We start from the raw sequence: 16,051 nt of genomic DNA on the forward strand, positions 1-16,051 counted from the left end.
GCCGCCGCCGAAGCCGATCGATGGCCGACTGACCCAATTCCGTCAAAAGTTCCTACGCCGCCGTATTCCTGCGTGGTTTCCGTTGCAGCAGTGTACATAATATATAAGTATAATATTATAATCGCGACGCCGACGCACACCTGTGTGCGAGACTCTCACTCAGACTCACCCCCCCGTGCGCACGGCCTTAGATCATATAAAATGTTCTCCGTCCCCTATCGCCCGTACATATTTTTATGGCCATGTCATATGGCACATTGGCCCCCTGCCGATGAGCCTGCAATATATATTATGCATGACGGTGACCAAGGATTTCGGCAGCGGAGAACGATGAATCACGTATAATATAATATAATATTATTATTACCAGTGATGGATATTGGTCGAACAAATTATACAATACTCGTCCGCGATTGGTACAATAAGTATAATAATGATCGTCACTTCAATACTGCAAACGGCACAGTACCTGCTACCTACCTGCAGTGACCCTGCAACGGCACGACCATACTATAGGCTGCAGTACGCACACAATAGGCGTATAGGCCTGTAGCGGCGGCTATACCTCAAAAACAAGCAATAAGCAGCTGCAGTAATAACTAAAAAAAAAAACCTCAGTTCTACAATAGAACTACAGTAACTGTGTCCAATGAAATATAATATAAGCCCTGATGCGAATAGAATTAAGTAGATGCCGATTATCGGCAGCCGATATCGACAGTAAATATTATCACAAGTCATCTGTTACGCGTTGTTCATTATGACCAGTGCTGCAACAATTGGGGGTGCTAGGGGTGCAAAGAACCCCCGGGCCCCCGTTAAATCATAACAATGGACCCCAGGGCCAGTGGCCGAACTATTTGGAACTTTTTATTATTTTAATGTGTTTTACAAAGTGGTATCTTACTATCTTATTATTTTATCATAAAATATAAACTAATGAATTTGGGCCCCCACACGAGTTTTCTCAGTGGGGCCCAGTATTTCATATGTATATGAAAATTAAAAAAAAAAAATGAATACATTAGAATCATAATTATTATTATTTAATATTTATTATAATATAAAACAAAGTCCTAACTATAATTATAACAAAATAATAAAAATAATAATTTCGAATGGCCGGGGGCTGAATTATACCTCCAATGTCATATTCTCGAATTTCCTAATTTTTCTATGTTGTGACGGCTGATGATTTATTACATTTAAATTGGGACAAGAAAAAAAATAAATGGTTTTAAGGGCCGCATACTACTTTGCTCCTCAGTCCTCACCTATCTGTGTACAATCAATACAATGTGCAATGTGTTCAATGCTCTTCACCTACCTGTAAGCACTGTATATTATATTAACTACATAATATAACGTATAAATAGCTAAAAACAACAAGCAATATGTATTTAATGACCTATTGGTACATGACCATAGTCGCAACTATTCTTAAAAATTCTGGGGGGCTACAGCACACCTAACAAAACTATTAATTTAAAATAACCTATAAACGCCTTATATCTAAATAAATAAGGAATATTTTTTGGAGGGGTCTGAATCGTAGTTGGGGAGTGGGGGCTATAGCCCACCTCTCCCCTCCCCTGTAGTTTTGCCTCTATACATGGGCCCTATATATTTGGTCGCACACCCACCAATATGTACCAAGTATTGCGGCACTGGTCCCAATTATTAGAAGCTAATAATATAGGTACTTAATATTTATTGTAATATAATATAATATTAAACTCATTATACTCAGTTATTATGATTAAGTAGAAATAATATTTTTCAAATAATATTACAGTGTCTTTGTCGAACAGTCAGCTGTACGAAGTTTCCGCTGTGCCACAAGGCGGGTCGACGCCGGTCGCTGAACATGGGAAGTCCTCAAGTCCACCCAGCATCGTATTGATGAATCAACCATACATCTTACATCTTACATCTAACATCTTACATCTTACATCGATCATTGCAATCTTATAAGTTATAATTATTCACCTGAATGCATGTAATCCTGAATGTACAGTTAATTTATTACTACCCATCTACAAAGTCAACACTGTATTAATAAAAGTATTTATTGTTAAAATAAAATTGAGTTCTATATAATTTGTTGGTACTTAAAAATTATTTGGGTATAAAGGAAACATATTTTAATCATACAAAATTAGATAAACTAAAAGACAAAAATAATAAGTAAATACGTCGTGTTCAAAATAGTTTTTAATTAATATAGGTAGGACAGGTACCTATTATGTAGGTAGGTACTTATCCAAAACTCGTTTATCAGGAATTAAATAAAAAGGAAGGTCGATTAAAAAAAGGTGGGTAAGTGGATGTCGCTCTGCTGTACAGTAGGTTACAAGTGGGTCACTGTAATGGATGGTGTTAAATTTGAATTCAATGATATAATATCATTGTATAAGAAAAACGATTCTGAGCGAAAACGGTCAGTCAGCCTATGATTTTACCAAGTATATTTGATGATATTATTGTGAATAAAGTAATTTATCTATAACCTATTTACGTGGAGCCTTGTTTTAAATTTTCAATCCTTAGCCATAAAAGTTAAACATTTTATATATTTTTAACTACAAAATAATTTATAAATTATAAATTTGATAAATGTTGTCAAAATTTGAACTTTAAATGCTTATAAAAAGAAATTGTGCATAATATGTATTTTTAATATTTTTCAACTGCTATTAGAACGATATATCAGGAGCCTTATATTAAATTTTCACGCTTTTTTACCCAACAAATAAAAACTTATTGATATTTATAGAAAAAAAAAACTAAAAAAATTGAAAACTGACTATGTCCGTATACAGCTCAAAAAGAATCAAATTATTTTCAAAATTTTATCTTGTATAGAAAATGCTAATATAAACATTCAGTGAAATTTTCAAGTATCTACAGTCATACGTTTTTTAATTACAACAAAATAAGAAAATCGTTACATGAGAAATCGAGTGAATATCAAATGTTGTAAAAATATGAATTTCAAACGTTCATAAAAATTTAATTTGACTTTCTTGTAGACATTTTTTTTTTTGATATAGGTAGGTAAACTTATGGATAATCTTGTATTACATTTTCGAATCTTAGATTGAAAAAGAAAAATTTTTATGAATTCTCAACTCAAAATAATTTGATAATTTTCGTGATTTTTCCGTATTTTGTCAATATTTGAACTTTAAATGCTTATAAATAAAAACCGTGACTAAGGATTTTTAATTTTTTTCATCTGCCTTTGAAACAATAACCTAAGAACCTTCTATTAAATTTTCAAGCTTTTTTAACCAACAAATAACATTTTATTGATATTTATAGAAAAAAAAACTAAAATAAAATGGAAACTGAAAATGTCCGTAAACAGCTCAAAATAAGTCAAAATATTTGGAAAATGTTATGGTGTATAGAAAATGCTAATATAAACATTCAGTCAAAATTTAATGTACCTACGGTCATTTGTTTTAGAGTTGCACCAAAAACCAAAATCGATTTTATCGAAAACGGACTCTGCTGAACAGTAGGTTACAAGTGGGTGACTGTTATGGATAGTGTTAAATTTGAATTCAATGGTATAATATCATAGTATACGAAAAACGATTTTAAGTGGAGACGATTTGTCAGCCTAGGATATTGTATACTATATTTATATTGATATTATTAAATATTATTAATACCGTAGCCGGTTAAGTTGAATTATTATTATTTGTTTATTATCGTATTTGTATATGATAAATGATAATATATTTTAGACGTTTCAATTACCCACGAATAGTATTTTTAAAATAGTGTAACTTTATATTAGTTTACTTTTGTTGGTAAATAATATATTTTATAATATCTATGGCATAATATATATTATAATATCTATGGCATAATATATTTTATAATATCTATGGCAGTCGTCAATTGTCGAAATTCGTCGGCGACGGTTAACAATTCTAATAGTTTCAGAAATACTATTGTATTATAAATATAATATATTGTATATTTTGATTTTAGTGAACAAAAAAATAATAGGCTACAAATATAAACGGACAGTTCGTTAAACCGGATAAGTTGTAACACAAACTCGCAAATTTCGTTTGATCAGGTTATTTTTATAAAATATTTCGATACTTTCAAGTTTTAGCTCATCGGAGTGAGATGATTAGATGAAGATGGATGAAGATAGCTGTTTCTTCGGCGATGGCTGCACTCTAGCTACGTTTCACCGGAAGAGTAGATGTTTACGAGTAAGTTTGTTTTCATATTATTACCTACTGTTTTACATTTACTTTTTAGACTTAAATTAAATATTCATTGCCACGGACAATCTGTTAACTAGGTGACGTAGGAGCATTTATAAGTTTAATCCCAATAGCGCAATGTATAAAATACGCGAGAGTGTCTTCGTTTCACCACGCCAAGTTTAATACGCACCTTTTTGCATGTTATACTATACACCGGGTATCACTTTAGGTTTGCGCGAAGTATTTAAAACAATATAATGTTATTAATCTTTATATTTTATATTTGTATATACATAAATACATTATACACCTCATATATTTTATTAGCATTCTTACACCTTTTTTAGTGTAGTTTATACCCTAGATGGCTATAGATATAGGTATTAAATGTCTTGCAATTATATATTTTACTATAATTATTAATTTCATTATAATATAATATAACAATACACTCTAAATTAAATTAGTTGTTATCAAGACAGACAGTCTTAAAACAAACTCTTTTCTGGACGTTTTCAAAACGTATTATGCTTAAAAAAAATTGCACAGTTGTCGTAGCAGTCAGTTGCTAGTTCAACCCGTGTGACATCAAATAGGAATTATTCTTGTTTTTTTAAATAGTTTTTTCGAAAAATATATGTAACATGTATAGCTCATACAATTATGAATTTATAGTTAATAGAAATGCGGATGTTTATACTTCATGGATATTTTTTTAGTTAATAATCGTGTAAATAATTTGATTAAACAATACGGTACTTACCTACTCATCATTAGTATCAATTTTATTATATTACGTGTAAAATCACCAACACAAGGTGCAGACTGCGTTGAAAAAATTAAAAACATAAAATAAAATATAAAATAATGTTGTAGTAGAAGCTGGAAACTGTAGTTTATTTTAATTTATAATCCAATTAATATAACCGAGAATGTAACTATTAAATTCATCATTGAATGATTATTCAGAGATCACTTTGGGATAAATGTAAATTAAATTAAAAATAATTAAAAAACATTTTGTGAAAGGATCAAGATTACTGCTAATATTTAAGTCTTAATTATTAACAAATAAATACAAATAATATATTTTTGAATAGCTTTTTACTATTAACATTCAGTGTAAATATAGTTTCTGATCGACTTACCAATATGTAATAAACCTATATGTAATAAAATAATTATTCATATCAAATAATCCTAACAATTTAATGCAAGGATTCTCATAAATTGATCTTACAGCAGCCTTAAAACACCAAAAATACATTTGTGCATCATTTACAAAATTTTAGTTCCCTATTATGGTGTAGGTATTAATACAAACAATAAATTGCTATTCGAAAACACAATTTCGTATACCTATTATTATTTACTAAATACCTACAATTAAATTAAACTAAATATAAACATATGATTACATACTGATAGTGCCTATAATATAATATTATATATGCAAATTGAATCTTTATTACGAATACTTATCGTTTACACTGACCACAAGAAAAAATAATTAAAAATATTAAAAAAAAAACACACACATCATTGTAAAAATATAGTTGGTATTATAGTATTTGATGAATTTACTGTATACGTTTATGGCTTTTTGTTAACTCTAAAATCCAGTAATCACATTTTTATTTAATAATTCATAAAATACAATATGCTCTTATAAAATTATTCTTGTGCTTCTGATATCTATTCACCACCTTAATCAATAATTAAATTGATAAACGAAAATAATAATTTAAATAATACCTATATCATATTATTATAGTTCAAATTCAAAATTATAAACTATTTTGGTTTATTGTCATATCAAATTTCAATGAACAAATTGGTCCTTAACACAGAACTCTTTGATATAAAAAGTTGCATTATATTATATCCGTGGATTCATCATATTGACGTACCTAGTATAATATCTATATCATTTATTTATTTAATCTATGGCAAATCTCAAAGTCGTTGCAGAAGACACAGTCGATTAAAAATTCTAAAATTTCAATAAGCAAAGAAGATATGAGCAAAAAACTTACTGCGTTTCGTATAATTTTATTTTTCATAAATCACAATATTCGAAGTTCTGGCTGTATTCTGGAGCGTTTCCTCATGGGCGTCGCAGTTCACACACGTCACGGATTCCGCCGAAGGAGTCGATAATTAAAGTAAGTTTGTTCTTATATTCTTTTGGGGATTAAATTTAATTTTAAGACTTAAAACAAATATTTAATGTCACGAAAAATGTGCTATCCAAGTGTTGTAGGCGCATATTTTAGTTCCGGACTAGAAATGTATAAAATACGCGAGATATAAACGCCGTCGTCGTTTTTCCAGTCCCTGTTTGTAGAATAATTATAATTAATAGGTGCATACCTATACAGGGTACTTAATTTAAATATATAAATATTTTGGTTTAATTTATAGAAATATATGTTATGACTTATAACTGATAATAGTCATAAGATACAATTTTAATTAATAACTGGTAATTTTTTTTCCAAATACAACGTTATAAGTTATAGGTAACTATTAATTTAGTGTCACATACTTAACTTCTAATGTTCACTTAATATCTATATTCTATATCATAGGGATTAGGGATGTATAACCATGTACACATAAAAGTATATTCACGGAATGGCCAACTGCCTATCCTGACGTGTGCACACTTATGAATAATATACCTACTCATATACTCGTATAGGTATATAAATATACCTATATAAATAATGTAATACTACATACACGAATGTGTTACCTATTATGTCCCTAAAAGTTCAACAGTTATTATTATATTTATTTATTTTTTAAATATAGGTAGGTACATTACAAGACTCTAATTAAAATCACATTTTTTTTTCATTTTTTTTGAACACAATGTTTTAAAAATTATTAATTAATATATAATTTATTGGTATAGTACTAAATAAATTAAGGAAATAAAACAAACACAACTAATATAATTATTAGTAATAATAATATATCCACGTATAAATTATTAAAATACAAAACGAACAAACGAAAAACGATTCTGAGCAAAGATATCGTTGACTAATAAATAATATTGAGATTAAAGTAATTTATTTTTTCGGCAGAAAATCGGTATAAATATTTTTTTATTTTCATACCATGACGCGTGTGTGAAAAATTGTTTATATTAAGTGTTTAAGATGTTAGATTTCGGTTCGGCTGATTGTCCACCCCCTCACTCTTCCGCATCAATGCATCAGAAATTATTAAATATAAACTGCATTTTCTGAATTTTCTAAAACATTGCTTTCCAAGCAAAGAATTCGTTTCATATATTATCAACGAATTGAAAAATGAAATAAGAACATTTATATGGGATAAAGTCAATTTTATAAAAACTTATTAGAAAAAAATTAAATAAAGGTAATTTTTTTTTTTATATTTCTATTTTTTTACGTACCCATTGTGTTCGATACTATAACTTCAGTCTTCAGTTATAGAAAACAACACTTGCCAATATGGAATTACTGTCGAATTTTTTATTTTAAAATAATAAATAGCATCTGATCGACTGATGTGCTATAATGAAACTCAAAATATAACGAATACACTACCTATACACTTATATAAATTCTATTTTATATTCGTTTAAATTGGACTTTTAATTTTTCTGGCCATTTTATTAAGCTTTGTAATATAAGTGCATTAAATCGTATTTTTAAGGCATTTTTCTTATTTTTAATGCATTTAAATCCACGTCCTATTTATAACTTAACGTTATTTTGTATATACCAATCGATTAGTGTACACAATAAAAAATATAATATTATTGATGGGTTAATAGGTTGATAACTATTATGTAGGTAAGTACAGTTTTGTACGTTCAATGTATCGTTCTTAATTCATAAAGTAGCTAAATGAGTCAAATGATTTTGTTAAGGGGTGGGGGAGGGGAGGTTATGGCTGATTTTTTAACATGCACTATTTCAAGGGCTCTTGACCTAAGGGGTGCACCACTCTAAGGAGGAGTGACAAAATTTCGTAAGGGGGGGGGGACGTGAAAATGTTTAAAAAAAAACACGAATTTATTTAGTTATTTTGTTATTTAGGTAATACATATTAATTAATAGGTATTTCTTAAATTTTTTTTATTACCTACCTAACAAAATAAGAAAATACATAATGATTAATGTTATTTAATATGATTTGTAAGTACATAGCAGATTATACCTATCACTTGGTGACGATTATTTTTGTTTTATACGTTCTTCGTAATTCAGTTCCGTCACGATAGTTTTAGTTTTCGTTAAATGTGAAACATACATTTTCTATGCATACGGGATACGGGCATTAAATATTTGGGTTTTAAGAGAACACCTCAAACGAAAATCTGTTAACTAAGTAACGTAGAAGCATATACGTTTACTACTGCCTACCAAAGGCGCAATGTATAATAATAATAAATTATACGCCAGTCCGAACAATCCAAACGCTGTCTTACTCGTAGTCGAGTTCTAGTTGATAACTGACTTGTGAATAAATGTAATTTTTGTTAGGTATACAAATAAAACTAATAAATCCTTGAATACAACATTTAAAAATACAAACTCTGTGTAATAAAAATTAATATTAGGTATTTATTGGTAGGTTTATATAATATCTGTAGACTGTAACTAGGTCATTAGAATATTGTAGAACATTTTACTGCATAAGATGCGTGTTATTTCAGAAATGGTATTCGTCAGTGAACATTTTCAAACTGGGAATAATATATCATAAGCAGATTGAAATGTGTGAACGTTTCAGTGTTTCGAAGACTAAGTTTCGTAGAAGATTTTGATTCCGTCACGGGGTATGTATTTTCTTATTTCTCAGTAGGTTTTTTTTTATTATAGTTAATTGATCAGGGGATGTATTGCCCGAAAATTTTCAATATTTGTATTGTAACTATACTGGTATAACACTATTCGGGCTATCAATAACGTCGTGTTCAAAATTAGAAAATTGGTGAGGTATGATATTTTTTTAAGCAATTCTTTCGAGTAGGGAATTCGCTCAATGATATTTAAATATTTTCACCGATAATCAAGTACGATGACTTGTAGGTAACTAGAGACTGAGTGAATAGGAATTAGGAAGTGTGTGATGTGGCGAAGATAAGGAAATGGGTCAACAGGATTTCAGAATGTTTGGTGTATGAAAGGGAAAGATGAAAAAGAAATGTAAGGTTAGGGTAGGTAAGTGGAGTGAGGGTAGCAGATATGAGAATAATAAGTTAGGTGTTAAGGTACAAAAGAGGATAGAATAAGAAATTAATTAATTAAGGGTAGTGTACATATTGTAGTGAAAACAAGAGAGAATAGGTTTAGGTGGTTCGGTCACTGTATGATAAGAGATAGTGAGAGTGGCTATAGAAGTTAATTTAGGGGAGAAATGATGGACGAAAAGACTGAAGAAGAGATGGATAGACAGAATACCGATCATATGGAGGTGTGGAATGAGAGTGGCTGAACCTGTATATAGCTGTGAGAGACGGGGGAAGAAAAAGTGTAAAGGTAGAATAGTTATGTTAACAATGCCGAATACGTAGGAAAAGATCTTGAATTGCAAAGGCCTTATTGACTCTTTGGCTTCAACTAACCATAAGTTTACCTAATTAATCTTCTTATGACTCATTAGGACACTTTGAATAATAAGATCCTGAGATGCAGGTTGCCAAACTTAAGTGTTTGATTATCAAGTTGATCCTTTGATTGTTGACACCTTAATCCATGCTATGGATGAAGCCCATAGATAATAAAGATATGGATAGTCCATGCCTATGTCAAATACATTTGAGGCCGCGTTCCCGGACGGGAAGGCAATTGAGGCTTCTTTATATTGATAGTCGATAGTCGATACTCGATATAAGTATACTTTATTTGGCCTCAATTTATTGTTCCCCTCGAAGACCGCTAATAAGACCATTATGTCCTATCCATATCTTTATTATCTATGATGGAGCCATACCCAGCTCACTCGTGTAAACTTGTTCCCGGTTGGGATGTCAGCGCACTATTTGTTTCCCATCTTTGACCCACGCGTAGCATAGCAAATGTACGATTAAGAAAACACTAAAATGTTTGGGTCAGAGAGAGAAATAAATGGTGCGCTAAAAATCTGACATCCTCTTAGTGTTATCAAGTAGAAGAAGCAGTTGATTGTTGACAATTTGACATTTAACATTAACTGTGGTAGGTATTATGATTGGAAGTAAAAGTAATTAGCAGGGCTGTGAATTTAATGCAATGAAAAAGTGTTAAATATTTGCCTGCATGTATGCACTAAAAACAGACAAATATATGCACTGAAATATTCAAAAGTATGCACTTAAAATTCAAAAAAATACTGAATGAAAACGTTTTTATTAACATTTTTTTAAATTAATAAATTATAATTCAAATTGGTTTACAAAAAAAATTCTTTATTTACACACTTGGTAGGTAGGTATGTAGGTAGGTAACGGATGAACCGAAAATATAAAAACATTTTAAGAAAATAAGCATAAATACGAAGAAATCATGAAAACATGCAATTATATTAACTAACCAAAAAAAAAACGCATATTGGTAACGGTGTTGTAATAATAGGTATCTCCCAAAAAAAATACGTACTAATAGTTCAAACAAATCATAAAGGCTAACTGTAATAAATATTAATTTATGAAAAAGTATATTAAAAAGCATTATTATTATAAATGAAACAAAACTATGAACTATGGACCGTGACATAATATAGGTATTTCTATATATTTAGCTCCATAATTTCTGTTAAAATATTAGGAAAATGTATTAAGCACCGTAAAAGTGCTAAATTTGAGCTATTACTTAAAATTTTATATTCATAACAAATTATCATAGAAAGTTAGGTACTGTTATTCCACATACTTATTATAGTTTAATTTAACTACAACATTCTAGTAGAGTCTGATAAAATTCTGATTTAAATACTAAACTATGGGTCTGAAATTTAGTTTACATACCTAGATCTAAATAATCCAAAACATATATTGCTTCAAAATATAAAAATAAAATGTCTTGTACTGTAGTAGGTAGGTAACTTTCAAAAAAAAAAGTAAAAAACATCATACTTGAAATCTATGTATAATATACGTATATTGTAATAAATGTTCAAATGTTTACTATAGTACATTATAAAAAATTAACTTAAGTTCAATATAACACATTATAACAGGTGTTCAAATAACCATTTCATACTAAAAATATTGTTAATTCACACAGTCTCTCTTCAATTTTAAATTTTTTTTCAAATCATCTATAAAATATAAATGTTTAGTAAACTGGAAGACTTGATTAAGTATTTAACCATTTATCTAAAAGAGATGTGCCGGGTTGCCACATTAGTATATCGAGGGGCCATGGTGCAAGTGTCGTCCATAAATATCATAAAATATATTATATTAGAAATACAAACTTAATATTTCACTAACAGTAAATATTATAAAAAAATATTACGAAATGTCCTATACTCATATTATATTATGATTGTATTAGTTACAAACTCTCGAATTAAGAGTTATGTTTGAGGATTTAATTAATTTCCTAAAAGGAAATTCCTCAAGCTTGCCTCAGTAAGTTGAGGGACCGTAGTTAAAGTGCCGTCCACCAATAAATGACCCTAAAAAAAAACGATTAATTCAAATATAGAAGGTACTTATATCATATACTTTTATCAAAGTATGATTGTGTTAGCCACAGTCTTGTGTAAATTATATTGTCTTATGTTTTCCCAATCTAATAATACAAAATACTGAAAATTAATGAAATCAAAAATATTAGTAGGTACAATAGAGAGACTGTGCATTGATTTACAAATTTGTCTTAAATGTACTTTTTGCATAGAGAATAATATGAAGGTGGGCTGGGCTTAGACGCTGATAAATCATTAATAGAGACGCGTTGATCGCTTTTATGTGCTTCAAATCAGTGGCGTAGCCAGGATTTCTAAAGGGGGGGGGGGGGGCAAAAAAAATCTTATAAAAATTAAATTTTTACTGTTTTCATTATAAAAAATAATTGAGATAATTCGTATACTTATTATGTGACCACATAAAACACTAAATACATCCGGCTGAAATTAACAAAATATTTAACAACTTTTTATTTATAATAATTTATTGCAAACAACTTAATAAATAGAAGTTAAATATATTTAATACTATTATTATGTCCAATCTACAACTTTCATCCTCCTAGGAGATTTATTTATAAATGCAATCATTATATCTTTTTCTACGTTTTCATATTCCAATTCATCTTTATTTATTGTAGCTAAGGCCAAACCATTCAACCTTTCTTCATTCATTTTAGCTCTTAAATATGTTTTCAGTCTTTTAAGAACTGAAAATGTATGTTCTGGAGTAGCGGATGTTACAGGCAGAGTAGCAAATAATTGTAGAATCTTCTTTATATTTGGAAAAAGCTCTGTGCAGTGTTGAATTGCTTCTACAGCAGTCTCTGGTAAATTTTCTCTCAATTGCCATTGATTTCTCCGTATGAATAACTCGGCTTTCAAACATGTATTCATGCTAACTAAAAAGTCATCCTCGTAAATAGAAGCAGCAGCTAAGATTGCTTGGTCATCATAATGTGACAAATTAGATGGTATGAGTCCTTCTAGTGGTATAATTGTTTCTAGTATTTTATCAAATCTTGAATGCAACTGTAAGATTAAATTATCAAGAAATGGTATAAATATTACTATTTTATAATATTCCTCTGCGTCTTTGGCATTGACATTGTTTCGGGCAGTTTGTCTCCCACAGATTCGAGGCATGCGTATTTCAATTTCAAGTTCAGAAGCTATTGTGGTAACATTTTTCATTATTTCCTTAAAGGATTTATCAGCATGTTCTCGAATGGCTTCTAAAGCTTCTCTAACAATCATAACATCATTTAAAGCTTTAGATAGGTCTTGCTGTTTACTTTGTAGTACTTGACTTAATTGTATTATATATGAGAAGCAAGTTACAGCTACTTCCAGAGAGATAAGGAAATCACTCTTAGTTATAGCACTCACATATAACGACGCTTTGGTTGACGTTTCAGGATTTGTATCATATTTCTCAAGATGTTCTAGAGTAGAAATTATATAAATGTACAGTTCTTTGAATGTTATAAGTGAATCATGTCGATCATCGTGTTTCACAAAGTTTTTTTTAATTTTGTTTTTTTTTTTATTATGACCACTTTTATTAGAATTACTTGCATCAATGAAATGTTTTAATTTATCCATACGTTTCGCTGAATAAGAAAAAAATGTAGCAACTGTACCAATTATACCGCTCATATTTTTAATTGAAGATACCTCGCATGCCTTTGAGAGACAGAGGTTTAAAGAATGACTAAAACAGTGGGTTACTGGGTAGCCGACGATGTATAAAATTCACTGCTGATCGCCTAGACCAGTGGTGGCCAAACTTTTTTTACCTCGGGCCAGAAAAAAAAAAAAATTTTTACCGCGGGCCATAAAAATTTTTTTTACTTTTAAGTAATCAGAATTTTAGGTATAGGTACATAATTTCATATTTAACGACGTTTTTATTGTACATAATAATTTTAATGTCTTTATTTAATACTTAACTTAATAATTACTACAAATGAAAAAAAATTAAATCGGCTTACATTTTCAAAAATTATTTTTAAATAAATTATTAACTTTTTTTTTTTTTCTGTTTATAACCGACGGCGCCGCGGGAACTGCTTTCGCATTACTGCCGCGGCGCCGCCATCGTTTATTATACATAAAGTTAATACAATTTATATGATGTTTTACACCTGTTTTTTTTTTTGGGGGGTCCCCTGAGGGCGCACATTTAAATTAATTTTATTACATTTTATCGGGTGAGGAATAACATTTTGGCTGAAGGCCTGCTGATTTCGTTTGTCTGTTCTCGACCCAGCTTCGCTGCCCGCCAGTCTTGACTTCTCGTTCGTCGCGTCTTCTCCTTGAGCTGTTGTGGAGTTCGCGTGTCGCCGTTGTTGGTTTCCTAGTTTTCCTTCTGTTTCCTCCGTGTGTCTTGCTACTGCTGCTCGGTGCGTATTGGGTCCCCGGTCGGTGGAGACTTGAGGCGTTCGGCCCGAGGAAAGGCGCTCACCCGGACGGTGACCAAGCCGTGCTGTGGGTGTCCTACTAATGCCCAAGGGCACAATTGCCGCTGTGGGCAGTTTCGGATGATGGTACTGTGGCGCTGGGCGATCTAACCGTTTGGTCCCCGCTTCCCGGTTGTCTTCGCATCGAGCCTTCGGTCTGTTGTCGGTGGTTGGAGGGCGATGTTGGCCCTCTGGTCGCTGGTGTTGACCCGCCGGTGTTCGGTTTTATACAGTTTGCCTTCTGTGCCTCCCCCGTTGGCTGGAACCGGAATTCCGTTTCCAGTCGGCACCGCGTGGAGGTGGGGGTAGGACTCTGCCGACCTAAATAAATTATTAACTACACATATAAAAATAAATATAAAATAGGTATACAAAATATCGTTTTACACTTACAAAACATATTTTAAAATGTATTAATTTGACTGATCACGACTGATCACGATGGCTGTAGAAACTACAATGTAGATAAAATTGGTCGCGCAACGAGCACATTAATATTACTCGTTGTAGGTACCTACATTGATGTTTCTACGAAAATAAGATAAGATAAGATAATGCTATTTATAATATGTTTATAGAATATATACTGTATTTTCAATTTTTTTTTTTTTCGTAAATGTAAAATATTATAGTTCTTTCGCGGGCCAGATATTAAATGATGTTGGGCCGGAGTTGGCCCGCGGGCCGTAGTTTGGCCACTACTGGCCTAGACAAAACGATTGGTAACATTAGACGTGTTAGTAAGTGGTGAAACCACGACGTATCACCACACTCACGTTTGTAACCGAATAGGTACAACTACAGCGACACAGATATATATAATAAACACAATTTAAGAAGACCATCATAAATCGTGATAATGAATAACATTTCTACTTTTTTAATACTATGGACGTACTGATATAAAAACAAAAATAATAAAAAAAAAAACACGGTCGATGGGGGGGGGCATGGCCCCTCTGCCCTCCCCCTTGGCTACGCCACTGCTTCAAATTGTTTACACGAGTGAGCTGGGTATGGCTCCATCATAGATAATAAAGATAACATAATAGTCTTATCAGCGGTCTTCGAGGGGAACAATTGAGGCCAAATAAAGTATACCTATCTCGAGTATCGACTTTCAATATAAAGGAGCCTCAATTGCCTTCCGCGGGAACGCGGCCTAAAATGTATTTAACATAGACGTGGACTATCCATATCTTTATTATCTATGGGCTTCATCCATAGCATAGATTAAGGTGTCAACAATCTAAGGATCAACTTGATAATCAAACACTTAAGTTCAGCAACCTGCAAATCAGGATCTGTTTATTCAATGTGTCCTAATAAGTCATAAGAAGGTTAGTTAGGTAAACCTACGGTTAGTTGAAGCTATGGTAATGATAGACGACTACCATCACCGGTCGTGAGCTTTGCGATGATCTTTTCCTACTAACTATCAAGGTAATCGATATTGTAAACATAACAATGAAAGGAAATATTTAAATATTATTAATTTGGTTAGGTTAGGTTAGGTTAGGATAGGGCAGGAAATTAGATGTTAACTAATTATCATAGTTTTTAACACGGTCTTAAAGACTGTCAGCAAGAGTTGTACCAGTATAGTTATTAAAAACTTCAATACAGCCAACATTAAATAATGATTTTTTTACCACAACAAATTATAAAATGTATTTTAAAATATAACAAAATATT

The sequence above is a fragment of the Metopolophium dirhodum genome, chromosome 6, assembly GCF_019925205.1.
Source record: "Metopolophium dirhodum isolate CAU chromosome 6, ASM1992520v1, whole genome shotgun sequence".
Classification (NCBI taxonomy): domain Eukaryota; kingdom Metazoa; phylum Arthropoda; class Insecta; order Hemiptera; family Aphididae; genus Metopolophium; species Metopolophium dirhodum.